This window comes from Peromyscus maniculatus, chromosome 5 (assembly GCF_049852395.1).
Source record: "Peromyscus maniculatus bairdii isolate BWxNUB_F1_BW_parent chromosome 5, HU_Pman_BW_mat_3.1, whole genome shotgun sequence".
Lineage (NCBI taxonomy): Eukaryota > Metazoa > Chordata > Mammalia > Rodentia > Cricetidae > Peromyscus > Peromyscus maniculatus.
The window spans coordinates 296,959-307,254 of NC_134856.1; the positions used below are offsets into that span (position 1 = coordinate 296,959).

The 10,296-nt window shown below is 43.9% G+C and overlaps 1 pseudogene; it reads right to left on the reverse strand.

Annotated features, from left to right (window-relative positions):
* Positions 1-5,633: 5,633 nt before the first annotated feature.
* LOC143273132 (pre-mRNA-splicing factor 38A pseudogene) lies at positions 5,634-6,643 on the reverse strand (annotated as a pseudogene).
* Positions 6,644-10,296: the final 3,653 nt, after the last annotated feature.

The window sequence follows — 10,296 nt, forward strand, 5'->3', positions numbered from 1 at the left end:
TGGAACGGGAAATGGTGGCTCTGCACCCTTTCCCGGGACTAAGCAAGACTGGTCTCAGAGTTGGTGGAAGCACGTCAGGTGCCCGCGGTGGGCGTGGCGAGGCGGTTGAGAACGCCAATCGGAACCAAGCTGTGAGCGGGGTCCCGGCTGGCCGTGGGAAGAAAAGTTTTCTCTGACTTCTAGTCCAGCTCAGGCATTTGCTGGCGGTCCAGTCGGTCTGCGGGATCGCTGGCGGACCTCGGAGGCTTCCAGTTTGGACGGGCGAGCGCTGTGCACCTGCTCCCCGAGTGCCTGGGCTGCAAGCGGTGGGAAGCGTGGGGAATCGGACAGCCATGGCAATCTTCGGCGTGGTGAGTGGGGCTCCCGGCCCCACCAGGCACTATCTTTCCCCACAGAGTCATGGATTTCGTTCCACACACGTACACCCAGAGCCTGTTCAGTGGCGGGCACACCCTCCTTAGTTCTTTTGTGTGTTTCCTAGCATGACACAGCCATGCCTTTCCCAGCCTCCTCTAATAATTCAAACTTCCTACTGTTGCACTGTAGCAGCTCCAATGCATTCCTGTCGAGTCTGTTGTCCCAGCCATTAAGGGCAGCTGTTCTCCCTACCCTCAGTCGTTTCTGCATGTATCCTGGGCTTCCTGTTGCTGCTTCTTGATAGAAGACTTTTTCACAGCTCAGCTGGTGTGCTGGTTAGAATGCCAATGACCCCTATAGACTCATTCATATATTTGAGTGTTGGTTGCCAGGTGGTGGACTCTTTAGGAGGCATGGTCTTATTGCAGTAGGTATGTGGATGGGGTTAAAGGTTTCAAAAACCCACGCCAGGCCCAGTCTAACTCTCTGGCTCCTGCTGGTATGGTGGATCAGGGCGCAATCTCTCAGCTGCAGAAAGAGCCCACAGCACCATGCCTGCCTGCTGCCATGCTGCTCACCAGGATCGTGACCCATGGACTCATCCTTTGAAAACTGTAAGGAAGCTCCCAATTAAATGATTTCTACCACAAGATGTCTTAGTCATGGTGTCTCTTCACAGCACTAGAACAATAAGTAAGAGAGCTGGGGGAAGGGTGGAACCCATGTGCTTTGTTATTCACTGCACCTTCATTCAGAGACCCTCTGCTGGTAATTTCCAAGGCCATAGCAGATATGTGAAATAAAGATGCTGAGGTGCCTTTCTATGGAAGGAAGTATGGAGTGAACAGGAGCAAGTGGAAGCAGGGGACAGAGGCTCAATTTTCATTGAAACATCTGCAATGGGATGCTCCTTCACACCCATTCAATAAAGCAGCCTTAGGAGCCATAATGCCAAGTGGTCGAAAAGATAGGAACACACTGGCACCCTTACATTTGTCTGGAGGAGATGCAAAAGGACAGTCATGGAATACAGTTTGGCATTTGCATTAAAAGTTAAACAGGCATGTGTTAAAAGATTCAGCGGTTCTTCGCTGTTGTCTTTAGCCCATTGAAAAGAAAATACTGCTCTCAAAAAACTGTGTGTGAGATGTTCACAAGGACTTGAGAGAGAGTAGTTAAATTAGATCACTCAGGTGGTCCAGAACTGGGTAGTGGGTAAAATGTGTTGCCTGCATATAAGGAATGACACTGTAAAACAGGAGACTACAGGCTTGAATAGCTCCTACCTAATAGCGGGATGAGATACAAATGATTCCTTTTCGGTGATATGGGGACCAGGGCTCTGATGTTTTTAAATTCTGTGGAGTTTCCAAACTGATCCATCAGAAAGTAGTCATGTGGTTTTAGGGAGCAGAGACCAAGGACATAAAGGATCAAAAGCTGAATTTTCCAATGAAATAATTATTCTCATTCTTGAAGGGGCTTGTTGCTTATCTCTTACCCTCATGCAAATTTACCAATGGTGAGTGCTAATCAGAGTATAAAAACTCCTTGGTGAAGTGTCCTGTTCATCCTCAGAAATGCATACCACCACAGAAGTGTGTTTAAAGCAGGAGCTCAGTAATGCCTTCCGGCTCCCCGGGAAGAAAGAGTCACATCTCATCTTTACTCATAGGAAGGGTTCTTCTCTCTACCAAGCCAGAGAGCCTGGCGAAAAATCCTCATGTCTCTCCTGCCCCCTGGTGTTTGAAAAGGGCACTGCAGGAATCACCACTGATGATGGGTTATTGGTTTAAAACAGCAATGAAAGGACTGGGGACCTGTTTTCCTGGGTCAGGGAGTAGTTGCAACCCTTTTAATCTCAGGCCGAGGTAGAAGGACTGTGTGATGTTTCAGGCCATGTGCGGGTTGTGAAGTGAACTTTAGGACAATCAGTAAAATATTGTGAGTGCAACCTTTCTCAAATTAGATGAATAAATAAATGAATAAATGAATAAATAAAGAATAAATAAATAAACAAATAAACATAAATCATGCTCTTCTGCCTGGATGCTTTTTACTGTGCTCACACGGGGATGGGTATAGCAGGAGGGAGCACAGGCTGGTGTCGAAGGAGTTTGAGTTCTAATCCCATAGTAGGTTTTGAGCTGCAACATCCAGATATGCTGAACAGCAACTGTACAAGAACTAGGCACGGAGGCACTGACTCATTCTTCCAGTAAGAGAACAGAAGATTTTCAACATCCCCAATGTGTGTGTAGACCCTGAAAATCTTGTAGTGTACACTGTGTGACCAGAATGAAACTGTTCCCACTTCCCCATGCTGAAAAGTGACAGCCAGAGGAGCCATCCCACCTCCTCACATGATTTTACAGACAATGGGGACCATTAGGTACAATTTGTGTCCAAAGGGAACATTAACCTATGTGAGGCAGAGGGGTATGAATTGTGTCCCTTGAGAACCTCAGCAGTTCCCAGGAACAAGGCACTTTCCCATGCCTTTGAGAGGGTGGATGGTGGACATGAGGAATATGCTAACCCTTCTCTGTCTAAGACTGGGATTGCCATGGATGCTATTCACTCTTTAAACAGCTGTGGTGGTTTTGTATTCTCCAAAATATTGGGCACCCTAATAAATTTATCTGGGGTCAGAGAACAGACAGCCACTAGATACACAGGCCAGAAAATAGTAGCACTCGCCGCTTTTAATCCTAGCATTCCAGAGGAAGAAATCCATCTTGGATCTCTGTGAGTTCAAGGCCACATTGGAAACAGCCAGGCATGGTGACACACCCTTTTAATCCCAAGAAGTAAGTCTTTAATCCCAGGGAGTGATGGCAAAAACAGAAAGATATGTCAGGCTTGGAGACCAGAAACTAGGAGCATTTGGCTGGCTAAGCATTTGGCTGGCTAAGCGTTCAGTGTTTCAAGAAGCACAGTTCAGCTGAGAGCCATTGGGATGAGGACACAGAGACGGTGGTGGCACATGCCTTTAATCCCAGCCCTGTGGAGGCAGAGGAAGGCAGATCTCTGTGAGTTCAAGGAAAGTCTGATCATGTTATACCTTGACATGTTAGGACAGCTCTGGTGGCTTGAGCTGCAATGGTACAGTTTGGTTCTGGAGGGAAAGGTATCCTGACTGCTAGGGAGTCGGGCTATATCTTGAGGTGTTAGAAGAGCTCTTTCTTTCACTGGTTCTTGACTCCAGGGTCATGGTGGGTTTCTTTAACTGGCCCCGTACCCTACATCTCCCTCCCCCATGTTTGTTTTTGCAGACTTGATTTCTTTATATAGCCATGGATGTCCTGGAACTCACTCTCCAGACCAGGCTGGCCTGGAATTCACAGAGATCCTCCCACCTCTGCCTCCCAACTGCTGGGATTAAAGGTATATACATGCACTGCCTGTCTAGGCTTGGAGTTTCTTTATTCTCCAAAGCCAGGAATGTTGCTTACATCCCCGCCCCTTTTGAGTGGTGCCTGTGCATGTCTCTGGCCCACAAGGAGATGTGCTCAGAGCCACTTGGCAGCATGTATATATTATCCTCATTATTATCCAGAGTTCTGTAGCAGCTACAGTCACACCCAGAGGAAGGAAATGTCCCTTTTGTTCTCTTTCCCCTAATCTGCAGGTTCTGTACTCTTCAGACCTCCTTACACTGGAGAGGCTTTTTTTTTTTTGATGGGGTGTCACAAACATAGTCTGAGAGAGCTCAGAATGTGTCTATTAAGGTGATCATAGGATCTACGTGGACCCTTCCTGATAGGTGCTGGTTATTTCATTTAAACACTGCTACTCAAGCACTTCTTAAGCCACATCCCCTATTCACTCCACCTCTATAATTGCCTTCCCTCTGGCTTTCCAGACCCCAATAATGTCTGCACCATGGCCTAGCAAAGTAGAACTTCCTCCTTACTTCTTTTTTTTTTTTTTGATAAAAACTACTTTTAACATTGCTACAACAGTCCGCAAGGCAACAGCAAACAATAGAAATGTGTATTTTAGGACCAGATATTACTTCCTGAGAAGCTGGTTCCTATAAGGCAGCTGGTCTTTACAATTCTTCTTAGGATTAGAGTTACAAGAAGTAAATCATTTCTATGTGCTGAAAGGAGAAAGGTACCAGTGCAGGCAAAAGGAACTGTTTTAGCTAAGTTTGTAATAATGGTCTCTAGTGTCAGAGCCTACGGACATAGTAAACCTTTTACTTAGCTTTGACATCTTCAGACCCTTCGGTATCCTTGACTTACTGATCCTTCTACCTTTGTGAATGGCTCATTCCACTATTTACTAGGTGACCTGTATTACTAGTCCCAAAGGTGAGCATTGCCTGTGGTGCTTCTGTTTGACCTTACATCGATTCACACTCCCTTGGGCCTCTAAACATCTTTGACAATTCTTAGTCCTGGCCTAGATCACTATGCTGACCCCCACTAGTCCCTATTTCCATCCATGTAGAAATACCCTGGGATGTCTTCAGCTTGCTAAACTGGATGTGTCCCTTCCTTAGCACAGCCCTCTCACTCCCATCCCCTCTAAAAGCAGTCTCTAATGTTACCTAGCAACTTAGGTCAAAACTACAAACCGTATTCTGCTTCAGCCTGTGTTGAGATTACTTACAGGTGTGAACCACCATACCTGGCTTGTATAAAGGATGTTATGTGCAATCATGTTGAATTGTTTCATGAAACTGAATTAAAAAGAAATCCAGGGAAACCTTTACGTTTGAACGTATTTTGTTCTTACAAAACTGCTAACTGGTAACTTTGCATGTTTAATGTACTACTGCTGTGTGTAGTGAATGAGAAGTTAGGAATTACTATGCTTTCCTAGCTGGGTCGCAGCAGTATCAACCACAGAACTCCCAGGTTTTCATAGAGAAAGCAGAAACTAAAGAAAAATGACAACTGTGTCCGGTTTAATTGCAAAGAGGAAAAGGATCACCACGTGGCTACCTACATCTCTTCATTCTCAGGAATCTCCCCAACTCCCAGATCCTCTTGACCCTTTTTAAGGATGAATAACCATAGTTGGTTAGGTCAAAACCTGACCTTGATTGGGTCAAAAACATCCTTCAAAGATGTTGATTATAATTGAAAGAGATAGAAACCTTAGCACCTCTGTAATATTAACATAAAAACAAAACAGAAACCAACCAAACGACTTTATTTTTTAAAAAACTCAAAATACGCATAGCTGCCTGAAGAGGAGATCTTGCTGCTTTCACTAGACATATTCTTCTCCTATCCACAGGAGGCCATCCACAGGAGGACAAAAGTCAAAAGGAATCCATTACTCATTTCCTCTCCGGCTCTTCTTGTGGCTTTTCTTATTAGACCTTTCAGGAGACTTGGAGTGACTCCTGTGTCTGTGACTACGGTGGTGCCCTGGGGATTTAGAGCGGGATCTGTGTCGTCTGTCTCGGGACCTGCTTCGATGGCGTCATAGACTCTTGCTCCTATGCCTTTCTCGCGCGGAGAAGGGCTTCTTCTTTGGGGGATCTACTTCGCCTCCTGGGAGACCGACTCCGACTCCTCCTGGAGCGCAGTGCAGGAGAACGTCGTGGCTTGTCCAGATCTCGGTAGCTTCTTCGGCGATGGTCAGGTGATGGGACTCTTTCCAGCTTCTCTTCTTCTTCTTCCTCCTCCTCTTCACTGGATTCCACATCATCCATGTCCTCTTCTAGAGCACTAACTCGGGGCTCCAGTTGTTCAGCTTCCTCCAGCACATAGCGTTTCTGTAGCCGGGGCAAAATGATATCACAGACTCTCTCACTGTGCAGAAGTTCATCAATGAACTCATCTACGTGCATCAGTTCAAACTCCCCATTCCGGTTCTGGCTCTTGATTTTTCGATAGTCGTTGTACAAAGGCTCCAGGTACTTGTAGCAATCAATTGCAGTTCCTGTGAGCCTCATGTAAAGTGCCCCCAACATCCGGACGTACTTGAAATCTTCATTTTTTATGAACTCAACAATGATATCCTTCTCAGGTTGAATCTGAAGCATCTTCAAGGTTAAACACAGAAAAGGAGTTGGCTTTATGTTTCCACCGTAGACACCACCCACAAACCTTAACTCCATGGCTTTGTCGACTACAAGTTCAGCCGTGAGGCCAAAGCACTCTTCTTTCCAGTACTTTGATTCACAGATGCGCGTGCGAATGATCTTCTCCACCAGATACTGAGGGTTGGTGCCATGGATGCTGTGGGCATCCTTGACCGTACGGTTCGCCATCTTAGAACGCTTTTGATTCTATTTCCGTGGGCTTCTTCAATAGGTCACCTCCGGGTTTTAAAAAACAGACGTGCAGAGGCAGAGGAAACCCTTCTAAGACCTGCAGGCCAGCAGCTTGGAACGGGAAATGGTGGCTCCGCACCCTTTCCCGGGACTAAGCAAGACTGGTCTCAGAGTTGGTGGAAGCACGTCAGGAGCCCGCGGTGGGCGTGGCGAGGCAATTGAGAACGCCAATCAGAACCAAGCTGTGGGCGGGGTCATGCCTGGCTGTGGGAAAAAAAGTTTTCTCTGACTTCTAGTCCTGCTCAGGCATTTCCTGGCCATTCATTTGTTCCGCGGTGTGGCTGGCGGACCCTGGAGGGTTCTAGTTTGGACGGGCGAGCGCTGTGCAGCTGCTCCCCGAGTGCCTAGGCTGCAAGCGGTGGGAAGCATGGGGAATCGGCCAGCCCTGGCAATCTTCGGCGTGGTCAGTGCGGCTCCCGGCCTGCTGTGCGCGGTCTTTCTCCACAGAATCACAGATTTCGTTCCACACACGTACACCCAGAGCCTGTTCAGTGGCGGGCACGCCCTCCTTAGTTCTTTTGTGTGTTTCCTAGCATGACACAGCCATGCCTTTCCCAGCCTCCTCTAATAACTCAAACTTCCTACTGTTGTACTCTAGGGCCTCCAAGGCATTCCTGTGGAGTCTGTTGTCCCAGCCATTAAGGGCAGCTGTTCTCCCTACCCTCAGTCGTTTCTCCATGTATCCTGGGCTTCCTGTTGCTGCTTCTTGATAGAAGAGTTTTTCAGAGATCAGCTGGTGTGCTGGTTAGAATGCCAATGTCCCCTATAGACTCATTCATATATTTGAGTGTTTGGTTCCCAGTTGGTGCACCCTTTAGGAGGCATGTGTAGATGTAACCAATCGTCTTATTAAAATAAGAAACACAGAGCCAATGTAAAAGAGAAAGCCGAGAGGTCAGAGCTCAGAGATAAAATCTTACCTCCTGCAGTGCTCCTAACTTCCCCAAGAGAGAGCTACTTCCCGTTTGTCTGTGTTTAAATAGTCTTTCTGTTCTGCCTTCTCATTGGTTCTAAACCCAACCACATGACTGCCTCATCACTGCCTGTAAGTACCCCCCTCCCTCCAGGTCTTAAAGGCATATGTCTCCAATACTGGCTGTATCCCTGAACACACAGAAATCTACCTAGCTCTTTTATCCACCACGCTCTTGCTATGGCTCTAATAGCTCTGACCCCAGGGCAATTTTATTTATTAACATAAAATTAAAATCACATTTCAGTACAAATAAAATATCACCATATTTCCCCTTTTCTATTTTAATAAAAGAAAAAAGGCAAAAGGTTATAACTAACAAAAGAAAAACTATATACAAAAGTACAATAACTATATACAATATATACAAGTAACAAATACCTAAACGATGTCTAGTCCATTTGTATTTGACAAATCAGAGAAAATAATTCCCTTATCTATCCTATTTTACTAAGTCCAAAATGTATCTAATTCACTTTCTATCCTAATTAATCTTCAACTATAACTAACTAATCTTCAACTCCCTCAGAGACCCAAGAAGGAAATAATATTAGCTAACAAAAATAAAAACAGGAAGTGCACAAAAGCAACTTCCAAAAATTTTGTGAGTTGACAGAAACAGCCAGCTGCCTGGACAGTCACCTGAGGTTTCTCTGCAGTGTTGGGGCATCATCTTCAGCCTATAGGCTTAGCATATCTGACAGACTCATTTGTGAAGTAGCTTGTACACAAGGTCAACAGTTCAACCTCACATTGGGTGAGAGCAGTCCATGTACCAGAAACACCTGAATTCCACTAGTGTCATGTCATGATTCAGGATTTTAAATTCTGGAAATTGTTGATGGTTTTTGAATTCAGCTGTCCATTCTTCTTGGCTGTGTATATATGGCTTCATCTCAGCATCCCCTTCTTCTCCACATCCCTCTATTAAATGCCAGTCTACCATTGAGAGGCGTGAGCTTTCAGTTGCTGTTCCATTGCACAACAGAAGCCATCGGCCCACTGCCTGTTCAGCTGCCTTCAAAGAAAAGGGCACTGTACCTTTTCCAGATTGTGAAGGCCACTTCAGGGATGGTGCCATATTGTCCTGGCCTCAGAAGATGCCTTCTGATAAAGCCATAACCACACTTGTTTTGGCAGGAATCGGTAGTCCTTTGTTTCGTGTTCTGTCTGTCCATTTTGTCCTGTTGATTTGAGGATACTTTGTTGTCCAGTGGCTAACTTTTGCCACAATGAAAGTTAACTCCATATGCAGTTTCTTCAATGCCCATATTTTCTCTGAAGTAGATTGGTACTGCCAGGAGCCGACATGTCTCAAAAAAAAATTTTCTAAGTTATTAAAACATTTTAAATGCCATATTCGGTAGATCTCTGAAGGGTTTGAAGATGACCTGTCTAAAATATATCTGCTCAATTTTTAAAACATATCTAATATGACTACAATTTCTATTGTAATGTCTAACTACTTTCATTTCTTTATATCCTAATAATTGGTAATAATGTAAAGTATTTAAAACTAGCAATTGTCTTTTTCTTTTCTTTTCTTTTCTTTTCTTTTCTTTTCTTTTCTTTTCTTTCTTTCTTTTTTTTTAAACAAGAACCTTAAATCTAATCTCCTTTGCTTAGCCTTTTTCCTAAGCCTTGACAACAACGTGTAACCAACCCCCCTAAACACTGAAAATTATCCCAGACCCAAAACCCATTAAAAAGACCAAAAAAAAAAAAAAAAAAAACACCTGCCCCACACCACCTCTTTGGGAATGTGGGCGTCATTCTTAAAATTGCTTCCTGCTGGGTATGGGCGAAGTTATCTTTATCCTGAAAGAAAAATTTTAGGTTAATTGTCAAATTCTAGGAAAGGTAACTATATCCTTCATTATTATCCAGTCTGTGTATAAAGCCAAAGTTCAGGGTTTATCTCAAGTCCTTATTCAAGTAGTCTGTGAGACTGGATCATCTCAGCTAGTCATCTCAAAATTGCTCTGAGCACCTTGTAGTTCAAAGCTGATCTGTAGATGATGTTTGTCAGCTTAGTTATATTATTATTGTCCACGTGGAATTGTTGTTGTTGTTGTTGTTGTGGGGCCCCATCTTCTTTCCGGAGACTTCAGTTGATGTTAGGCCTGGCCGTGATTTCCTGCAGAAAACTGATAAGAGACTCGAACACAAAGACATATATATGCAGCTAATTGAAGCCTTTTTTCTAGAATTAGTTAGTACTCTATATGACCATTCATATCTTAACAAAGTTTAAAATGTATATATATATATATATATATATATATATATATATATATATATATATATATAAATCTTGTAAATTTTGATATAAAATTTATACTTTAAGAAAAGTTTAAAGAATCAGAATAGAATCAAAGAGTTGAGATTAGTAATAGAATAGTCCCTTAATTAATTTGGCTTTTGTCCTGTCCCATAGCAGAAAATGGCTCTTTTATTCTGGCATGATACAGGGAGTTTGTATTTTCCTTTTAACAACATGCTTGAGTTTAAAGAAGGAGAGAGCCATTCTCCAACTCCAAAGTCAGCTTTAAATTTTAATTGAACTGGGACTATTAGAAGACCAATAGTGTTAAATCTTTAGAGAAAAGCAGAAACAAACATTTAAGAAGACATAAATTTATTTTTTAGATAATATATACCCATACGC